A 23437-nucleotide genomic window follows, 5' to 3' on the forward strand; every position below is an offset into this window, starting at 1 on the left:
TTCTAGCCATGTAAATATTATGTTTCATAAGTTATTTATATTTGATTATATATTTGGTGAATTTAATTTTGACAAAGATTTTGCTTTCAGAAATGTTAAATGAGGTCCACAGTAGTCTGCTATTCAGCACTATGGTACACCAATTTGTTATCAGCACCTTGGGACCTTTTTAGACAAGGCAGTATCATTTTTGGTAAATATGATTAAGAGCATTATTTTCTTTGTACTGTATGATGTAGTCAATGTGACAATGAGTTCCCCACACTCCTTTGACTTGGCACTTCCTGCCTAATTCCCCATACTGTTTATGTCTTAATCTATGGCCCTTTTCTGGAGTTTCCTACATAATCCTGCATTGGCCTTTTCTGTGACTTCCTGTTTATTAATTTTTTCTTCATATTTTCAGTAAATATAGAAAAAGTCTGTATATCAGCATGGTCATTGCGATTGCATATCTTACCACTTTATAGTAGGGGCAGCTGCCTAGGCATTTATAAGTTATTTATTGGATGAGTCATGGTTCCAAATCTAGCTTAGTTTGCTTTTTCCTAGTTTCTGTTTTAATCTCATGTAAGAAAAAACCTTTCTGAAAAAACTAGGTATTTGACAGGTTATTGGTCTTTACTGGAAAACCCTTATGTTAGGAACACAAAAAATGTCTGTATTGACATAATCATAAAAATATGCTTTGAAAATGGAAATATTCAGTGTACATTAATATGGGTGTTAAGTAAGTGAACTAATGAGGATGCTGATATGACATCCAAAGTTGTGACTTCTATGATTAGATACATTATAGCTGTTGCTACTTGTAATTCTAGTATCTGTGAACTTGATTCTCATTATTCATAATGAGTGACAGGCTTGGGATTGAACCCCCTTTGTAGTATTATGGTATTTCATTTTAAATAGAACACTACACTTGGTTGACTTTGTATCATCTCTGATTTGCCCCGTGGATGTTTGACGAGTACCATTTAACTCAGTCCCCATTGTACAGCATACCATGTGAAAATAGTTAAATTATTTGATGTGACTGTAGCCACCAGCTTATAACAGGCTGTAAACTTTAAAGGAATTTCAAGTCGGTATGTCAGTTTATCATGTTTTAAGATTCATTCTTTTGTATTTTCCTGGATGAGATGATATACTGTAGTTTGACATGAGAGCATACCAGCTGTGCGAGAGTTCAGGATTTCAACATGATAGTCAAGTCAAACCATTTACCAATAATGACCTCAAAACATTTCAAACTTAATGGAATTTTCCCTCTCTCTCATTCTTCATTTTCTCTCTCTTACTATATGTCTCCCTGTTACTGTCTCTGTTATAGTAGTGTGGATCTTTTCATGAATTAAAGTGTATGTTGAAGAATAGGTATTGGACGCTTAGATTTAGAAAAAGACAGTCTGTGAAGTGAAGATTCTTTGTGTGTTTGAATGACAGACAGATGCGCTCTTTATATTAAACTCTACTCTGCATTCCAGGTGATATTGGCAAAATGGAACAGCCTACCATATGAAGTTGAGAAGAAGACTGCTACTGTCCAGTTCAAGATTAGAAAGTTATTTTCGTTCATTTATTTTTAAGGGCGTTTCCTCTGTTGGACAACGTAATCTTTAGACACACCCACCATGTTCAGTAATTCCTTCTTCAGGTATTTGAATGTGCTTCCATACAAGTATATATAAACCTTTTTATTTTGACTTTGGCCTTGCTTCCTTTAGGCAGAGAAGCCAGTTAACTGAACAGGTAGTGAAATGAGCAAAAAGTTATGGTTAACAGTGGATAAGACCTCACTACAGTGGTGGGAGTTCCTTGCGTTGTTTTTCAGATGTCTTGCATTGCATTCTCTCAGGTACATCAGGCATATCTTCAGATTGCTATTTAGACTTTTTCAGCTTCCCCAACAATCTCGAGGGATTTTATTTTATTTTTTTTTTATTGGGAGGACTCAATCACTGAAGACAAATTGCATAACAGAAATTCACTGGGTGGTGTTTGTGTGCTGGAAAGAATTCACATACTACTGTGTACAGAGTTGGGTGGTAAATTTCCATGTACTGTAGGTTTATCAAGAGTCTCTTGCTTTTAAATCTTTGATCAATGTGATTTTTGCTTACAGTTCCTTTCTCTTCTTTGTTTGCTGTTGCTATTTTGACACTTAAAATACTACATTGAATATGTCAGCAGAAAGCAGTTTGGTAACTTTTATTGATGTTTTATTTGTACCTGTTTATTGTATTTTACAGTAGTACATGTAAAAAAATGTGACCAATTTTTGCAAAATAATGGACAATTCCTGGTATAAGACAGAGACTGCCAGAAGGAGCTATTTATTGGTGTAAGGGAGAGTGAGGCTAGGAGTGAAAGCAGAGACTGCTAGAAATGGAGCTATTTATTGGTGTAAGGGAGAGTGAGGCTAGGAGTGAAGGCTACCAAAAAATGTGTACGAGTGAGAGAAATAAGAGGAACTCTTGGTATCAAGTACTTTTCTCATGTCCTTGTAAATAAGCTATTTCTCTTGATCCATCATACCTCTTCTTCTTAAAGTGCATTCTTTGATACCATCTTTTACTTTCATGTTTATTATGTTGTATCAGCTATAATTATCTGAAGAGTTTTTTTTTTTTTTTTAAAGCGCACTAATATATATAATAGTGTTGCCGCTAGAGTCAGCAACACTATAAACCTTTTCAAAGCTAGATCTAGGTTTGTTATTAGTCCTTGCTTAGCACTGAAAGTTACTGGTATTCCTTTTATTTATATAAATTTTTTGTATTTTTTGCAGGTGTTTCGTCAGCAGTTCCTGAAGATAAGTAGGAATATTAGCTATCGCTGTGGTGCTTTTGGAGGTAATAGGTCAAGGTGGATGTACTACATGGTCTCTTGTCTCTTAGCAGTGGCTACAAATGGTCTGGGTACAGTGGCATAACTAGCGTTAGTGGTGCAGGGTGGACTCTGAAAGTGCCACCCCCATTCATGTGCTAAAAACTAGTAAAGTGGTGAAAATTAAATGAAGCCTTAACATCTCAATCATTTTATTTTATTTCAAATCTCGAACAAAAACAACACAGCAATTTACAACGGAACCCTACAAGCTTTGTTTAGAAGCATATTCACTAATAACAACAACAAAGTCCAATTATGCCAGACCAGACCTGCTCACAAGATGCCTGAATCCATTCCTGGAACTTGACAAGGAAAGAGATGCGTGCAACTTGTCTCATGAAAGAGTTTCCTTTGGATAACTGAGTAGCAACTATCCTAATTGCTAAAAAATGCACTGTGAAATGAAATTTTCTTTCACAACCGAGGGCTGAAAATATTTTGTGTTCTTAGTGGGGGAAAAAAAAACTGGCTAGTAGTCAAGATGATTTTGCCCCCTTCAAGAAAGTATACCTGTCAATGCAACATAAAGTAAACATCTCAGAATTGACTCCGCTTAAAATTATTAAAAATGTTAAGTCCCCACCTTAAACTCGTTTTCTCCTAGTTATTAATATACCAACAACAATATCAAAATACCTTTCTGAATTTGAGTTTTATCAGTTAACATACATGAAACATTAACAACAGAAAAACTATGTAGTCCTTGTTATACATAAGTTTGTGCATTAAAACCCCGGTCAAAAAATTCTCAAAAAGGATCACCTTCAGTGTGAATTTAATTATTAATACAAACACTTGCAACACCATTATCAACATGGTGTTGCAAGTGTTTGTATCATTAATTAAATTCAAACTGAAGGTGATCCTTTAAGAATAATTTTTTGACTGGGGTTTTAAGCACAAACTTATATAACAAGGACTACTTAGTTTTCTGTTGTTAATGTTTCTTGTATGTAGTTAACTGATAAAACCCAAATTCAGAAAGGGATTTGGGTATTGCTGTTGGCATATTAACTAGGAAACACAAGTTTAAGGTTAGGGCTTAACATTATATTTTTATAATCTTATGCAAAGTCAGTTCTGAGATATTTACTTGGTAATGTTGCATTGACAGGTATACTTTCTTGAAGGGGGCAAAATCATCATGACTACTAGCCAGTTTCTTTTTTCCACTAAGAACACAAAATATTTTCAGACCTCTGTTGTGAAAGAAATAAATTTCATTTCACAGTGCATTTTTTAGCAATTAGGATAGTGGCTACTTAATTATCCAAAGTAAGCTTTTTCACGAGACAAGTCACACGCATCTCTTTCCTTGTCAAGTTCCACGGATGGAATCAGGCATCTTTTGAGCAGGTGTGATCTGGCATAATTGGACTCTGTTGTTACTATTAGTGAATTTGCTTCTAATATAATCCCAACTTGGAAACTTCAGATGTCAGCAGCATTTTGAAATATGTAGAGATGCCATGCTGATAATGCTTCTGAACAGATACTTGGCAATACTTGAGGTAACAGATACTTGGCAATACTTGAGGTATTCATTTTGAATTATGTTTAATATTTAGTAAGATGCATTATTTCCATGGCAAACTTTGTACAAAGTTAAGAGACTATATAATTTAATTACTTAAAATTAACTTGAGAATGTGGTACTATATAATTTGATTATTTAAAATTATTGGACACATTTTCCAAAATATTTCCTGTCTTGGAATGTACACGTGAAATACTTTGTTCCAAGTTATTCTTCCTGTAGTAAACTAATTAAACCAAACCTTCAAATAATCTAAGTGTTTATGTGGTATATATACCACCTATGCTTACACTATACAGTACATTTTATAATATTGTAAAACACAGAGGCTATTAAAATAAACATTCAAAATGGTTATAGCTTAATCACTGCAACAAACTGATATAAACTGATGGGAATATAAGGGAAACTTTGACAAAGTCCCTACTCTCATGGAAGCTATTTCAACAATATCTGTAAGAGCCATAAACAAAAAAAACTGTGGTCATCATGTGTAATTTTGACAAAATTTTAGTTTTCCTAAGTAGGTTCTACATATTAAATCATCCCTACCTCCCTTAAAGAAAATTTTGTACGTCAGTATAACCTATTCATTAGAAATAATGTACTAGCTAACAGATAGTGTGACCTTCACGAAAGCTAGTGTGACTCCATGAAACTAAAATATCAAAATTTACTACTATTAACCAAGAATAAACTTGGACAAATCATCTAATCAATCAAAAATTGCTAAAGAATATACTGTATCTTGAAACAAAAGACTGCACGAATTCTGATATGGTATACAATTAAGATGAAGCATACTGGACTGACTGACATTACAACATTAGGAGCAATATAATTCCTTTACTGCCCAACAAATGACACTGACTCAAAAATTTTAAGGAAAAAAAGTACTGTAGTATCATGATAAAATTGTGTCCATTGTTGTTGGTTCAGCTATTAAACTGACAGGACATTTAGGTAATGAATTATGTACCCTGAAGCACATGGAGCTGCCTGATGGCAGATAGTAAAACTCAGGACATACTGATAAACAATGTATCCACTTGCTCGCTGAAAACAAACCGACAATGTACGTAGCCAATACGTGTCCCAAAATACACTGAACTATCCTCTCACACATTGCACTGGTGAAAGAAGTAAAAATTGTGTATCCAGAAAAACATGAGCAATGTAATAGCTGCTATTAAACTGATGTGAAATTTAAGCAAAATCTATGTGAAACATACCAAACTAAGTGGTATCTGCCATTAAGCTGATGAGAAATTAAAACTATTTTGCACCATATACAACTGCCTAATAGCTGGTATTTATCTGAATGACTTGGAAAAAAGGGGGGGGGAGATTGAAGACTGTCAGCCTTGGTAGTCTTGTTGTATTCTATCAGATGTTTAACATTCCACTTGCCAATTGTAGAATTTCTGAAAGAAGGGAAACATGTCAATTACATCGCAAACTTGAAGATACTGTCCTTTACAAAATATTACAAGAAGAGTATCATCACAACTAGGTCCCAAACATTCTGCACCTGGACCCTATTACTAAGGGGGGCTCAGACATGACAGGTATGTCAATGGTGTTTTATCAGGGACATGGCACTGAACTGAGATACTGCTGCAGTAAATGTTGTAATAAAAGCTTTTGTGTCAATTCCAGGAAGAAAAATAAGTATATTGCAACTTCAGCATGGCTATATAGCCTGAATAAGGCCATTTTGAAATTTTCACATTATCTGGTTGCATTCTATACCACCAACAATGTCTAATCCCTCTGTGATCAGTCTCAAAACTTCATCAAGTTCTACCCTGGTTGGCTCAGTTATTAAGAAAAATTACTGCTCTCACCTGCCTACTTTCTCATTCTAATTGTTGAGTCCCAAACCATTTACTATATATAATACACCCAAACTGACCCATAAATACTGGGGAAAATGCAGCAAAACTAAATTAGCCTCCCAGAACAAAGAGTTCACAATAATGACATTTCCTAGTTTCATTTCGCCATAAGCCTCAGTCCAAACTTTCAACTGCGTATTTTGATTTTCAGTTTAATAGACTTTTCACTGTAATTTTGGATCCACCTATAAAACTCTCTCTATCCACTTAATCGACAGCTTCCTCCCAAAAAGCCTCACTTTCTGTTCATTAAAGACCTATCTTTGTTACAGTGCTACACAAGCTAGATTACCTGAAAGGATGAGGCAAATGTTAAATTACACGATACAAACTCGAGGCTTTCTTGAATGCAAGGTATCAAAATATGGGCATCATTAGCTACAACCAGACCTCAAGCATCTTTTACCAAGACTGCTGTTTCTAATAGGGGGAGTTGGGTTCTTGGTACCTACCAATCTGTTTTATCATACTGTAGATATATATATGTCTGAAATTTAAACGCTTGATGAAATTTTAAAAAATTTCTAAAGTAAATACCACACAAGCCTAAAACCTTTTCTCTAGTACAGTAATATTGATTGGATTATTTTCTCAGATTTGGAAGGAATTGCCACCTGTTTTCTGTTCCAAAAATATGTCAAAATGAGTCGAGCTTAGCTCAGAAATTATTCAAATTCTACAAGTGAGGACAAGGCCGTTCAACTAAGCCTTCTATACTGGAAGTATTGCAATCACATCTGATGCCATGAAGGATTCATTAACTGATGATCATCATGACTTGACATTAAGGGTAAAATTAATGTCTTTGCTACTTTAAAGAGATTGCATAAATCAAAGTTCTGATTTACCTCTAATGTACACAGCCTGCAACATGGACCTATAAGTCTTCATTACCTTCAAAATCTACTTTTTTTTTAAGTTCTTTCTGAATTACAGTGAATATTAGCATTTATAATTTACAGTAAAAACCACCTTTAGATTTTTCAGTCTTTAGAATTTACTAGTTTCATAATTCTCTACCTTTGTGTTCACATTCATAGAATATCATAAATTTTACTGTTACACCCTATCTGAATCCAGTCTCCTAAAAAGCTATCACAGGATTTCATAATACTAAATACTTCACCACTCACCCAAGATGAAGCAGGGCTTGATGGCTCAAACCATTAGACAGGTTTCTTTCCACTTGTGCTTGTTTTTAAGAGGCTTTCCTATCCCTTTGCCGAGTCCTCTTGTCAGTTTTCATTAAGAGTTTTTCTTGGTGAACTACTGCTCCTGTATCGTAACGTTGTGTAATACCTCTATCTTTTCACATCTCAGTTCCTGAGAATAGTGTTTGAAATCTGGGCCATATGGGTAGGTGCTGAGGTCAGGAAAGCATTCAGCACCCATCAGTTCCTAATTCAATTCACGTTAGCGTTTGGCAGTGGCAAATATTTCTCTCATATTGTTACTTCACACTTTCTACACCACCTGTTCTTTTCTGTCCGTGCACACAAAGTAACATTTCACTTACTTTTCATCTTTTATATTGGTTTTACTTAAAACAGGTTTGTATTATTAGTGTGATACTAGACCAGGAGTTTAAAATGTTTTCTCCACTTGGTACCTCACTAATTGACGGTTCAGATGCAGTATTTTACTTTACAGCAGTTTCCATGAGCTTTTTTTCTTAAGCTTTTTTTTCTGTATTAAGTGGTCACTGTCATGATACATAGTTTGATTTACATCTCCAATTATAAACACTGTGCAGATAAATGGCAGTATTAACTACGGTTTCTGAATACAGTATTAGTAATGCCATGGCCATTAGCTAACCCACAGAATTATGGATTGCACACTCCACTAATTGCCTGATTCCACCTAGGATCTTACAATTGTACTGTGGAGAGTCACACCAATTCTCTTACATGAATTACCTAGCAACAGGGTCTGAACAACCAGTAGCAGGATCTGTGCTAGAAGCCACTGTCATCCTTGGATAGTAGAAGGCTGAAGAGACCCTATGGCATCACTGCAGGTAAGAGCACAATATCAGCATGTAAAGTTATTTCCCCTCCATGAGCTGCCTGCGTAAGGGTCAAGACCCCTGCTTACCCATTCCTGGCCTGAGTTGTAGTTATGGAAGTCCATCAATGAGAGCATGGAAATCTGCTCTGGTGGAGTCTTGTCCACTTCTCTTGTCTGAGTTCTATGCACCTTTGGGAAGCTAAGCCATCCTATGGGACAGCTACTGGAGACAATGAAACTGTAGGGCTATCTGGATATGCTGTAACCCTCAGCTTGCCTTAACTAGCCAACAATGGTGGAAAGCTGCCTTACAGCAGTGCAGGGGCCATATCCATGACACCAATGCTCTTCTGGGACTTGCTCTGCTCGACAGCCAAGGAGGGATGTGACTGGGTTATCTGGGAGTAGGGCAGGGGAGGTTCTTTGGGCCTTGGTGTATGGTGATCAGTATTGACACCCAGTTCTACAGGACTCACTCTATTATGGCCTGTCCAACCCTGTGAAGTGGTGAACCTTGGGGGTGCCACAGCAATCTCGATGTGTGTGTGCGTCAGGAGGATGGCTGATTCTGTCAGGCAGCTAATCTCTTGGTTATCCAATTAGTGACACTTGAATGCATTAAATTCCTACTGAACTGACCAACTATCTAGAGAGCCCATGGGTGTGCACACATAAAAAGGGAAGAAGACCCTGTCGAGTTTACCTCTTCTGATATTGTGGAGAGAGACCAGAGGTGTGGAAGGTGGTACAACTTGTATGTGACCAACTGTGAAATACCACTTCTCTAACCATTTCTGAACTAACTTTGTGCCGTAGATCCTAAGCCTGACTCCCAAGATGGGCCAGTATCTGTGAGATTTTATCTCCAAGCTGTCTTGTATGGTCGCCTACCAGCCATGACTGGGCAGAAGCTGGTCCAGTTCATATGATCATACAAGCGTAACTGCAATCCTGGCGGAGGAATTTTGCTAAACATAACTGATCTCTCTTTTCTTTCTTTGGTATGATTACAGTGGCAATGCTCCTTGCCTCCTTTCTTGAAATCATTTTTTTTTTCTTGTATATGACCATTTTTTTTTTTTACAAAGTACAGATATTCTCTCTCAGATTATTAAGTTTTTGTTCATTTTCCTACCTTAGTAATTTTCATTGTCTTCCCGTAATTTAAGCTTGAACTTTTGTTTTTGGAAAATACAATGAGAATCATCTCCCACCTGCTTTGTACACCATCAGAATACCATATATTGATGAGGTTGCCGTCATTAGTTTTACTCAGAAAGTACTTGTAGTCAGGAGCCTCCTGCAAAGAAAAAAAGTCCATATAGAAAGTAAAACTTATTAACATACAAAATAATATAGTTTATACCTTCCCTTAATGAGCTGATCTTGATATAGTTCACCTATCTATACTTGTATGCCACTATACCTACATACAAGACATCAAATAGAATGGGAAAAAATATCCCAATACAAATCATATTGTAAAATCAGTATACATAATTGCAAATAACTAATAAACGTTGAGTATATGCTAAAATGGCAGCCTGGAATGTCAATTGTGGGGCTCAGCTCAATGCTAACATTCTTGGCAGAAGACTTTTGAAATGGGTTGTCAAATATGTCCGATGCTATCACTCATCAAAATGTTTATATCAGGTATTTTTCTTAACAAAATTACTGTAAGGTAGTGTTATTAAACTAACTAGATTCTTACAAACTGTGCACAGCAGTAGCAAGCCTCCAAGGTCCCCAGCAAAGCTGGTTATTGCCTTAATTCTTATCCAATTAGTCACTTTCTTTTTATTTAGGAAAGCTCAGAAAACCAACCTTTGAGTGAAACACTTTAAAGTTAAATGACAACCAATGTATTCTAACTACATCTATTGAATATTTGGAGGGTTCTTGTAACTTTAGAAACAATAAAAAGTATACAGGTACTATCTGTATTTTCTGTTATATATACTGTATATAAACCAATATTGCTAACTACCTTTGATAAGTACATAATTTAAACTTTAAGCTGTCGTGGATGTGGCTTGATCAGTTATTCATAAAACCCAGAGACCTAAGAAACAAGAAATTAATGATAAGTACAGTATAAGTTGAATCTAACCCCCAACCCTAGCAGAGGGAGGACTAAAGTAGCATTCGGAGTTTCTCTGCTCTAGTTGATTTAAGAGTCCATGGCCAAGAGCAATAGCTTGTTTCTCATAGTGTATAAGCCAGGTGCGTTGGATACACATTAAACTGCACTTGCACTGCAAAGATACTACAGCTGAGTTATAAGGATGGACCCAAAGAGGAGGCAGTGTAATTATGAAAACATAACTGAACTTCAGCGATAGATGTATATAATAATAAAAGGGGTGGTCGTAAGATTAAAAACCAAAGCAAAGGTGAAAAAAGTATAAACCCTTTAATCAACATGATGGATCTTGTAGGAAAGCAGAACATACTGATGGTCTCTTACGAGATTCTGGGAGTCTTAGTAACGTCATACAAACCTCTCATAAATACCAAGCATCAGAGGATAACTGTCAGAAATTAGTTTGTGACCCTAGCCACACCTGTACAATTTATCCCTCTCAGATTCTGATGACACTTAAGGTCGTCATCCATTTTTCGACCACTAAGATTCCAATAGCGATTACAGTTGTCACCAATTTTTATAACCATTTCCAAACCTCTCAGAATCCAATGGCTATAGTTGACAATGAAACATTTATTTTAAGTAGTTCAACATACAGTAACTGTAAAAAAGTGTCATTGGGATGAAATCTGAAAATGGTGCATATGAATGCTTGTCTTCATGGAGCCTTAATAGATATTTATTGCGAATAAAAAAATAAATATATACAAGCAGTCCCCAGGTTACGTCATTCCGGACTTATGGCGCTTGTCTCACAGCACTGTTAACCCAGATTTTTCGGCATCGAAAGTGGATTTACAGTGCTATTACCCATTATAATCAAGATGCTTTGAGTTATGCCGATTTTCGACTTACATCGCACCGCCGGGGACAGAACCCCCGCAGTAAACCGGGGACTGCCTGTACCATCATTCTGCTTGGTGAACTTATGCCACTCAAGTGTTGCATTTTTTTTAATGCACTTTGTATTATCATATAGTGGTCAAATAATAATTTCATATCAATTGAAAGGCAATTTATCAAACTTTTATGCTATGTAAACAGAAATGTGATACCTATTTTTTCCAATTTATAGTAAATTGTTTTTCAAAATTAACAAAATATGTCCTAATTATGAGTAATTACACGTGATATAACATCTAAAAAAATTTGATATTTTTAAATATCATGAAAAGTTCAACTCTTCAGTTCTAAATGACACCAAATTCACTACTGTTGTATGTTACACAGAACGATCAGTAAGTGAGATCCACAAAAGGTTAATGTGACACTTGGTAAGAAGTTTAGGCTTCATTACAGTATAAATTTTATCCACCTACTTCGATCTCATTGTTCATACTTGTATATTAGAATTATATGTACAACCGTCAGTTACGTAACTGGTAATGGCAAATTGCTTTATGCATAGAGTAAATGTTTTGGCACTCTTAACGACCTTTCAGTCAACGATGGGTTTGTGATGTCATGATGACCTTTTTTCCATTATCATCAAATATAAAAAAAATTATGTTCATAACTCATAAACTTACCGATCTGCATGGTAAGTGGTTGACTCCATTCCTATCGTGCAGCAATTTCCCCAGTTTGAAGATGCAGTGGAAGTCCGGTCATTTCTATAGCCTACTGTACATACTGAAGGCGTTTCGTACATCTATAAAGCAGATTCGATACAACCCTTGTCTGTAAAAAAATAAAATTCATCTCTATTAGTTTAAAGAAAAAAAAGATTAGATGCAAATAATTGTGGACGAATATGTCTTCAACCACACAGAAATTGTATTTAGCTAACTCCATATATAACATAGCTTTGGGACAATTAACACCACTAAATGAAATTGAAATATAAAATTTTGGCCAAAGACACGGAGCTGGAGCCTTTGTGGTTATTCAGCACTGAAAATGATAATACTGAAACAAGTGTTAGGAGAGGGTGGAAAGTAAGATGGAAGAAAGAGAATATGAACGGAGATATATTGAAAGGAATGAAAACGGCAGCTGCTGGGAGCAGAAGGGACTCTGCACAGAACCTTGAGTTATGCATCGCGTGAGGTGCACAGGCGGCACTACGGTTACACTAATTGTAATCTGCTTCAATGCAGTAAAGAACTGAGCAATTACTCAACTCGGCATTTCACTACTAAAAGATGAATAGCTACATCCTTCCTTTCACAAACATCTACTTCAGCGCTGGTTCGCAATATCTTACTTGTGTCGTATAATATAAATTTGAAATATTTAAACACCTTTCCGTTGTTCAAGGCAGCTGATAAAAACAGATTCCGATACTAATTGAGATATTAAAGTCAACCTTGAATTTACCTAATTGATCAGAGGCTGCACACGACTGACAAATTCTGGTAGAATACCAGTGTCTTTCCCTTCAGAATTTTTTTAATGACGTTTTTAACAGCCAAGGTATCAAGATTTATCAACGATTATTTCAACTTCTTAATGTAATGAGATAAAATGATGTGCAATATTTCGCATTCAATTAACACACCTGCGTTAAACATGAAATATTCAATCGACCATACGCTAATAGACTATAATGAATTAGTTTCACGTCAATTTGTATAACAAAGGCATCTGCGAACAATAAATCAGCAAATATAACCCCAATAAATCAGCAAATATAATTCCACACGCAGCTCCCACAATTATTTCCTTTTAAAACGAAATGGAGTACCACTATTTTATGGACCACTAATAACCTCCTAAATATATATATATATATATATATATATATATATATATATATATATATATATATATATATATATATTATAAATACAGTATATATATATATATATATATATATATATATATATATATATATATATATATATCCTCAATTAAGCTGCACGTGACCAAGCACATTGTTTAAAATCCTGCATTATACTCAAATGTTGTGAGTGCATTTTCCTACTGTTTTACCAAGAGTTCCTCAAACACAATTATTAACTAAAATTAAATAATTATCGGACTTCAACGAATTCAGTACACAGGTCAAAAGTTACGCCTCCGGTCTATAGCAGTGGGAGTTGAACGAAACTTAAAGCATAACGGTTCCGCTCTACACCGGTATTCAAAGACTTTTCTACACCCTCACTTCACGGGTTTTATTCTTATCTGGGGCCAACTTGCATTCTCCTTATCAAAAATGATAAGTGTGTTCCTTCCTGCCTGAAATGAAGTACCAAGCCGGATGTTTTATCAAAGCGCATCGCTGTGAATTTGATTTTCTATATATGCTCCACCGATTGTATTTTTTTTATATATTCTCTTATGACAATGTACTTTGGAGTATTATCTGATTTACAATTCATCAATAAGCAAAATAGCTATGAGTAGCAAAACACCACTTCTATATCGAACTAAACAATATATTGCTGGAATGCTTTCAATATTGTCAGGTTACAATACCTATTGTTCTTTTACTGTTAGGAATGATAACCTACATCAAATGTAGAGTAGTTAAATATCAAGTTTTTTTTTTTTTCTAACAAAACTACTCTTAAAAAATTAATCCCTAATTGTTTTCCGATATCTGCATCCTTCGTCAACAATACAGTTTTTTATTACACTATGAATTTTTCAGTCCTTTGCATTCTGAGACATACGCTTATCACTTTCTCACTGTCTCGTAATAATGACCCCTTCAAAGGCGATGGAATGTCTGCTCAACCAGTTATAAACGATTACAGAACTTTTATTATTGCAGTGTCTTTTAAAATTAACGTAATAAAGTCCAGAATGCCAGCCAGTAAAGGCGCTTTTCAGCAGTCAGTATGGGCCAAAATGCCGGGTGGATTTTGCGTTACAAAATACAAGGCGATAAACTTGACAGTTTTGACAAATTGTCATGAACGGATGCATGAGCTAAAGCCTTGCTTTATATAAGCGTTGTTATCTAATGCAAGCTCATCCGTTCAAGACATCCTACATCTAACAAACTTTAAGTTCTACCAGCTATGTGCTATAAATCTAGTTCCTTGAAGAACAGGGACTGTGGTATAAAGTTAAAACTGAAATTAAGTCAGAACCTACATTTTACAGTTTAGAATCTGACTATCAAATGCTTACGCATTTTTGCAGAGTACCATAGTTAACCATAATGGACTTGCATGTAATTAACATCAGCTAAAAAATACGATTTGCTTCCTTTCGTTCTCCGTTAATTACCTCCATCCCCCCCACCAGATATATTTATAATAATCCAAAGTACTGTATGGATACTTGAGACAATGTATATATGCCGCCAACGTAAGCTATGGTTTCACTTTTTATAACTGTGCACAGTAAAACGCCTCATTATTTTTACCTGTTAAAAGCTTTAGTGCCACAATAATCACAGGATTGACTTAATACTGCAATAAAAACCACTAAATTGGACCTTGAATAGCAACAGGATTTGCTAATATTTCAAGACTGTCGATTCAAACTGTCCCGAGAAGACAGTTCATCTAAAAACCGCCAGTTACCCAAATCGAAGAAAGACCAACTTCAACTGCCTATTACAGGGTAGATTACCCACTCAATTTACTCAGTTAACCTTCGTCCAGTAAAGCCTAAGTGCAACGGTAAAACTTTAGTTGTGCGGCCTGATTCCCGCCAGTCGTCGACCAGGACAGATTCCTCATACACAGATAAAACCTTTCCTATAATGCCAGGTCCTGACCTAAACAGATCTTACCTACCTAACCTAACTTGGGGCGACGTGCCCTGACAGGCGGGAATCAAGCCGCGCAAGTGAAGTTTTACCCAACATTTGGCGTATAAAGCTATAGAATATTTCCTAAGTAATTCCCAGAAACCAATACGATGAATTTTTTTACTACTGGGATGAACACCCAACTTTAAGTTGGTGGGGTTAAGCAGGGATGGTCTTCCGGCTACGTATACCATATGAGTTCTCAAACCCTAACTCCGAATCAAATGAAACCTTAGCGTGGAGTACAGTATACACCAGGTTTAGTACCATTATGAAACTTTTGATTTCCATAAAACACCATAGTTCATTACCCGTCATTTCAGATTAACAAAACTACGTTTTAATTTTCCTACGTTCTATAACGTATGCACACTTGAGAACAGATACACCGCTTCAAGATGTCCAAAAACGACCTATTAATCTGGCAAATTATACCGATTATGTCACGGATGCCCATAGTGTTAGTCCCCACATAGCCATGCCACTGACACCTGCACCCAGATATAATAAACCATACGCTATTGGCTTAGATAGCGATAAACAGTAAAAAGTACCTTAGTATCAACAGTTCTAATGCAAAATGAAATACAAAATAATCGGAAAATACCTTAGTTATCCATAAACAATGACGATGTGAAAAACAAGTAAATCGAATTCTGCAACCATCTATATACATCTATACCACGCACCTGTCCTGAGCAAACTGGACAACGGTTCTCCTTCTCCAGAATCTCCCTGGCCTGCCCGAGTCACGGGACTGGCTGAGAACCAAACGAGAAGTAAATGAGACAACGACAGTTCGATCATAGCTCCATTGGCCTACCAGTTATGCCACTACTCACAGGACCAACACATTTATGTCTGACGTATTTTCCTTCAACATGTACAGCAGAAAACAAATTATGCCACACTTAGAAAACCGAAGACAAAATAAAGATGAATTCTATTATTTACTGGAAACCCTACAAATGACAGGAACGTAACCTTTAGAATGGTTTTACACTGAACTTAACGAAAGAGAGAGCGAATTTGAAGGTGGTTTCACCCAGTTAAGGTGAAAATCACCTCGTCGAGGCCGTCCCGTTTTCTGTTATGGTAAGGTGGTATTCATTTTCAAGGAGCACTGATCGAAAATTAATTTCTTCAGCTTTTCTCTTTCTAGCCAGCCCAGATGATACTCACGAAGGCGGACTAATAACCAAGTCCCTAAATCACTGGTTGGAAGTTGGCAGAGGAATACGTTCATTTTCTTTTGGGAATCATGGATTTCCTCTTCGAGTCCTCTTTGAATGAAGTAACTGGTGGGCGTGGCTAATGTCTCGAAATGTCACATTACATTGTACATGACCAATGAGAGACGGTATAGAGAGCTTTCATTCAGTTCAACAAAGTATGCAGAGATGCATGACTGCATGATATCTAGAACAATAAATATATCAAAATCATGGCATGATATACATATTACAAGGCAATAGCATGAAAATATGTATATATACATACATTATACATATATATATATATATATATAATATATATATATATATATATATATATATATATATATATATATATATATACATATATATATATATATATATATAAAAAAATAATGCTACGATATATTACTAAACGTTGTGGTTGATACTGCAGTTTCGTCAGCTTAAACATGGAAAATCATGAAAATAAAAGATCATATCAGCTGAGCGAAAATGAGGCTATAAAAATCAGTAATACAGCGTTATAAATATTAATTAGCGTGATATGTCATGACATGGGCAAATGAACCCAGAGCAGAGGGATATATTGGAAATGAATGCCAATGGACGCCTAATTATCACGCTAATTGAATTATGCTCCGGACATCGATGCAGTTATTGACTTAATCTGTTATCACCGATGCCCAGTTTATCGCATTTCGCTTCATATTCCAGGAATGTTGGAGCTCGGCAGCTGTCTCATGAAAATAATAATTACTAATGATTAACAATAATGATTATTATTATTGATATTACTCAGAATTTTCAAATATTCATAGTGCAAAAGCCTGAAAGGAGTCCTTTAAAAATAAAACATTCATTCATGAACAAGAATATAAGGGAAGAAAGGTAACACAGGAATGGAGATACGCAAAATTATCCAATTTGGTAAAAAAAAAAATATTATAAAAGAATTATTTTCCTTCTATAACACCTAATTTCTTTTCCAGTCCACCTGTAAGTCTTATTTTCATACTGTGCATTTCAGAAGAATAATTAACCTATCACACATTCCTAATCTTCCCTTTCTCACAACTTTCTATCTTGCTTCAGTCTCTAAAGAAATGCTTATTGAAAAAGAATTTCTGACATTACGATCATATCACTTCTAACTCTTAATACCTGACCATCAAAAATAATTAAGGGTATAATATTGGCGCTTGAGTAAATTTTGCATTGTTCACATTACAATATACATTTTAATTCCCTGTAACGTCGTTGCAGTATGTTAATGTTACAAGCAATGCAAAATTAGCTAAAACACCATGAAAATAGCCTTAGTGATTCCGGGGGATTCAAACTGAGTAATGTGCAGTATTCTAGCCCGCTAAACATGAATATGAATGCAGAATTATAACATATACTGCCTTTCATCCCAAAATACTAATGTTGCAAAAAATCAAGGCGCAGCCCTTTTTTGGGGATCAAAGCGAGTTTTTCATTGAAACTGTATAATGTAGCATGATCTGTTAAAAACACGAGGCTATAGTTTTAGTAATTATTTGGGTGAAAGTGGACTTCTCCTTTAAACTGAGATACAGTGCAGTATTTTAGGCTTCTAATTACGAATGTGAATGCGAAATAGCACTATGCTGCAGATTATTTGTAATACTCATATTGTAAAGTATGTAAAATTGTCGCCATAACACCAAGCCCTTACCGATCTAGGGGACTGAATAACACAAAATCAGGAAAATATTAAAATGACGCATTTCTAGGCAATAGGCTATTATTGGTTATGGTAGTTACAGTGATAGCTAGATTTTTCATTTATATTCTCTGTATGTTTATCCTGCTGTAACTATATATCAACCTTCTGATAGAGAAAGAGGATCCAGAAGATAATTTTACTTCAAGTACCATCAATTGCAAAATGATTTAATTAAGCGATGGGCGTTTTATTTTTAATGTTCCATCAGCCTCCACTTTTCCTTATAATATCTTACTCGAGAGTCAGTTGTGACTCTAACTTGGTGCCAGGAATGACAATCCTGGATTCATTCTCTTTGTATTGTTCTGACGGTGATACCCAGTCCACTGCACATTGGGCAGCCTTTATCAGCACAAGTTGGATTCTGGTTGGAGTGGATAAGCACAGTCAATCTCTTAGTGAAGGAGTGAAACATGGGTGGGGGAAAACACTTAAACACGGAGTGAAGAATGAGTGCACGTTCAGAGAGCAGATCAAGGTACAAGCTGCAAAATATGAGGCCACGTTACATAAGCCAAGCAAGTTAACTATTCTCAGTTCACGATATTGTACTGTTTCACAGCGCTTCTTCAACTCACCATGTTGAACCGTCGAACTGCGGGTGTGCAGGGCTTTTTATGTCCTCAGAGGTTTAGAGGTTTGGACCGCTCAATTGAACAAAGCCGATGTTGACCTCGTCCAGATATAATTTGCCCCCAGAATGCAGATCTCACTTCTGTTGACTTCTATTAACGGCGGACTTGATAATTAAGCTCTAATGGCTGCAGGTGATGCCTGGGAAAACTTCAACGGCTGAAGCTGGGTCTTTCTTCTATAGCAGGGCCGTCCAAGTTGTGGGCCACTCTTGAAAAAAACAGAAAGTTATGCGGGCCACCTGTGTGTATGTATGTATACGTATGTATGTGTATATGTATGTATATGTATATATAATATATATATATATATATACATATATATATATATATATATATATATATATATATATATATATATATATATATAACTCAGAATTTAGGAATAAGAAATTTTTATGATAACAAAAAGTGAAATATACTTTTACTCATTTTTCTCTAGCGGGCCAATTTCAAAACCAAACGGGCCACTTTTGGCCCACAGGCATATGGGGTTGGATGGCCCTGTTCTACAGGAAGAGGTGGGGGGCTGAATACACCTGCAAAAACCCTCAGTCGTTCCACCATAGCAGATGCTCTTTGGGAAGACATATTGCAGTAATGTCCTGAATAGAGATCTCCCAGACTGATAAAAGGAGTTTGTGGGGATTAGAGACGGAGGTGGGGAGCTTGAGGGGGGGGCCCACAGACGGAAGGGGGGAGACTTAGACAGAGAGCAGATACACTTCTACAAGATCTGAGTAGCGCGCTCGTACGTGTGATATAATCGCACGCTGTACTCGTACATATTTACAAAAATGTAAAGAGCATTAACTTCAGAACTTACAATATAACGTGAATTCGGCAAAACTGGTTTAAAATTTCTCCAGAAATTCGTGTAAGATAAAAATGTTTCTTTTGCATTTTTCTTTTTTCGGTGGTATCCCTAAACTGACATGCTCCATATCATTTTTCTTGGTAGATGAAACAAAACGATCGAATGATATAAAATTATATACAAAACATTTTAATTCTATTCTCTCTTTTAGTCAGAAAACCTGCCACGATAAAATCTTTCCAAATTTTGCCCATAACGAGAGAGGAGAGAGAGAGAGAGAGAGAGAGAGAGAGAGAGAGAGAGAGAGAGAGAGAGAGAGAGAGAGAGCTCATTCTCCGTCCTTTTCTCTCTTAAAACACCGTGACACACGATTAAAGGCTTCCTCCATTTGGCTATAATTACTCCAATATCTACTCCTAATCAAGGCTTTATCCTCCGAAACTCAGCGTTGATTAATAAATGAACTCGAGAAGGGCAAACTCCTTTTATTCACAATCCAATTCAGGAACATTCAGTGGATCACGCGATAATTCTTTCGTTGCGTCTTTGATGTTACTAATTTGGCATTCGGTTCGTTCGAGTGCTGTTTCAGACGTTTCCAGAATTCATTTTTATGTTTACGTATTATTATTATTATTATTATTATTATTATTATTATTATTATTATTGAAAAGGATGGCTGTATTATGCGAGTTTATCTTATACAGAGCCTTTTCTATTTTCCTTATAACTCGCTTTTCAGACTCTGCGACGTTGGTCAGCAACTGGCCAATATTCATATTGGAAAAATGAAAAAGGATAGTGTGTGAAATGCAGGAAGTTTTTCAATATGGCCTGTTTAAGAGAGGCTCTATATCCTTCATATATTATTATTATTAATAATAATATTATTATTATTATTATTATTATTATTATTATTATTATTAGTAAAAAGCTCAAGGGCGGAGTGTGTGACTAAATAATACCAAGTACTTTAATGCACTTATAAAGACTGAATAATACCAAGTACTTTAATGCACTTATAAAGACTGAATAATACCAAGTACTTTAATGCACTTATAAATCAAGGTTATATCTTTTTATCGTTATTCCAAACGAAAGGAAACAGGCAAAGAGAGAATAAGCAGTTGCTTCTATAAATGGCCATCGCCTCGTTGATTCCTTCACAACTTGGAAATAAATGAAAATGAAAATGATACCTAAAATTTTTTTAAGAGTTTTTCACGTGTCAGCGTTATTCCCAAATTATTCCTCTGGTGTTCAACTTTTTCAGTCATTCATTATACACTAAAATTCAGTCATTCATTATCTACTAGCTGTGTTCGACTGTTCATTTTGTGTTTCTCATCAAGCCAAATAAATATTCGCAATCTAATTTTGTCCTGTTTCATAAAGGCCGCTGCATAAGCCCACAGCCTACCTAGAAATAATATAATTACTTTCTGATTCTATTCAAAACATCTGTATCTCAAATACCTGTCAGTGGCACGATTCTAACTCACTTCTGATATTTAACTTTTAACCTTTAAAGTTTTTAGTTTTCTGAAAAGGAAACTATTGTGCCGGCTTTTTCTGTCCGCCGTTAGATCTTAAAAACTACTGAGGCTAGAGGGCTGCGAATTGGTATGTTGATCATCCACCCCCCAATCATCAAACATACCAAGTTGCAGCCCTCTAGCCTCAAGAGTTTTTATTTTATTTAAGGTTAAAGTTAGCCATGATCGTGCCTCTGGCAACGCAACAACGGCTGAGAGTTTCATGGGCAGCGGCTCATACAGCATTATACCGAGACCACCGAAAGATAGATCCAAGGTCTACAGCTGGATAGATCTATTTTCGGTGGCCTTGATTATACGCCGTACAGAAAACTCGATTGCACCGAAGAAACTTCGGAGCATTTTTGACTTGTTTTGTTTTATAACGACATAACTAATAGGTATGGGGAAGTTGAAAGAAATGAGAGCATAACTTTAGAGAAAACGGAATTTCCACATAAGTTTCAATACTTTGAGTTGTGGAGTATCGCTCTGTATGTCGTAAAAATGACATAATTAGATACATAAATCAGAGGAGAACGGACAGCCTGAAATTTATGGGTGTATTAATATCGCAAATGATGCCCTCATTTCCATCCACAATATTATCAATATTAATTGTACGAGCAGGCGTAAGTGACAATACGACTCAGTAGTTAATTCTAAAGAGACCATCATATCAGCTGTAGAGCAATCAGCTAATCTGAATAATTGATTAGCTCAATCAGGCAATGCAGGGTTTCCACATCAAATATGACTATACTTACAAACAGTGATAACAAAAATAATTAAATTACACGAAAAGAGGCAATTATCAACAGTGATGATAGTGGGTGAGCTGATCGAAGATCGAGTAAATAATCAGATATAATCGAAAAAGATGAGATAATCATGACTATGAGATATTGCCTTTTTCTCTTATTTTTGATATTTTTCATACACTGCTGGTACCTTGAAACACCTTTTGGGGTCTGTTTGAGGGGAAATAAGTTACAATAATGGGTTTCTCAGTCCCAAAAACATGTTTTTTCTTTTTCCACGTCGGTGCAACATAAGATATGTTACTCACTTTATAATTTATAAATCTGTAATATTGCGACAAGATGGGAAATATACGCACAGAGTTTGTGGCATTTACAATACACACAATAACAATCTACAGTACAGTATATATATATATATATATATATATATATATATATATATATATATATATATATATATATATATATATATATATATATATATATAGTCTACATTTAGTGTAAGAATCCCTGATTTCTGAAACAAAACTAGATGATAATAATAATAATAATAATAATAATAATAATAATAAATAAATAATAATAATAATAACAATAATAATAATGTTGCGACCTGCTGCCTTTCACCATGTTTAAAAACAGGTATTTTTTCTTCCTTCTTGTTAATGATTCCAAAACTAGCCTTATCTTTTTTTCTTTTAAATAAGAACAATAATAAAAGCAAAATGTAAAAAATATTTTAATTATTAGTTTGTTTTCATTTTTATAACAATGGCAATTTTAGCTGCTGGCATCCAAATTTCTCCTTTGAATTTGTCTTTGATCTATTATCAGAACTTTTACAACTAACACCATTATGTGAACGCTTATGAAAAAATGAATAAAAAAATTATCTTTAATATGCAGTGGTTGCTTCTGCACACATCGTAAAATTCTAGTGTTTTATACATACATACATACATACATACATACATACATACATACATACATACATACATATATATATGTTTATATTTATGAATGATAGTTGTCACTCATTAACACATGACTTTTTTTTACATCCTCAAATATTAAGACAAAAATGCCACTTAATTAAATTAATTTCATTTGGGAAATGCCACCTCTTGTATTTCGCATATGCTGTCAAATGGGGACTTCTCGAAAGCATAGTGGATAAGTCAAATATCTACCTTTGTATTAACACCAAAAGGCATAGGTTTGAATTCTGACCTGGACTGATGCACTTGTCATACATAATTCTCTTCGGGTGGGCGTCATAAAAAAAATTGAAACATTGATAATTTCGTTATGGTTAGGGCAAAAGCGTCAGTCAAAATAATATTTGAAAGCCTGCTTCAATAAGAAGATATTGCCATAATAATTTATATATATATATATATATATATATATATATATATATATATATATATATATATATATATATATATATATATTGGTTAGTAAGAGAGAGTATATATATATATATATATATATATATATATATATATATATATATATATATATA

At 35.1% G+C, this 23437-nt stretch overlaps 1 protein-coding gene across 7 annotated transcripts in view; it reads right to left on the minus strand.

Moving 5' to 3' along the window:
* Positions 1-3024: 3024 nt before the first annotated feature.
* The window catches only part of LOC136833313 (uncharacterized), a 531995-nt gene continuing 511582 nt past the window's right edge, over positions 3025-23437 (minus strand). For 2 of the 7 annotated variants that reach the window (XR_010851416.1, XR_010851414.1), the window contains 3 exons: positions 12016-12166; positions 7461-9637; positions 3025-5853 (listed from right to left, as the gene is read on the minus strand). The gene's annotated coding sequence lies outside the window, so the exon portion shown is untranslated. The other 5 variants (XR_010851411.1, XR_010851415.1, XR_010851413.1 and 2 more) reach the window with 5 other exon arrangements.

Source organism: Macrobrachium rosenbergii, chromosome 51, assembly GCF_040412425.1.
Source record: "Macrobrachium rosenbergii isolate ZJJX-2024 chromosome 51, ASM4041242v1, whole genome shotgun sequence".
In the NCBI taxonomy this organism is placed as follows: Eukaryota; Metazoa; Arthropoda; class Malacostraca; order Decapoda; family Palaemonidae; genus Macrobrachium; species Macrobrachium rosenbergii.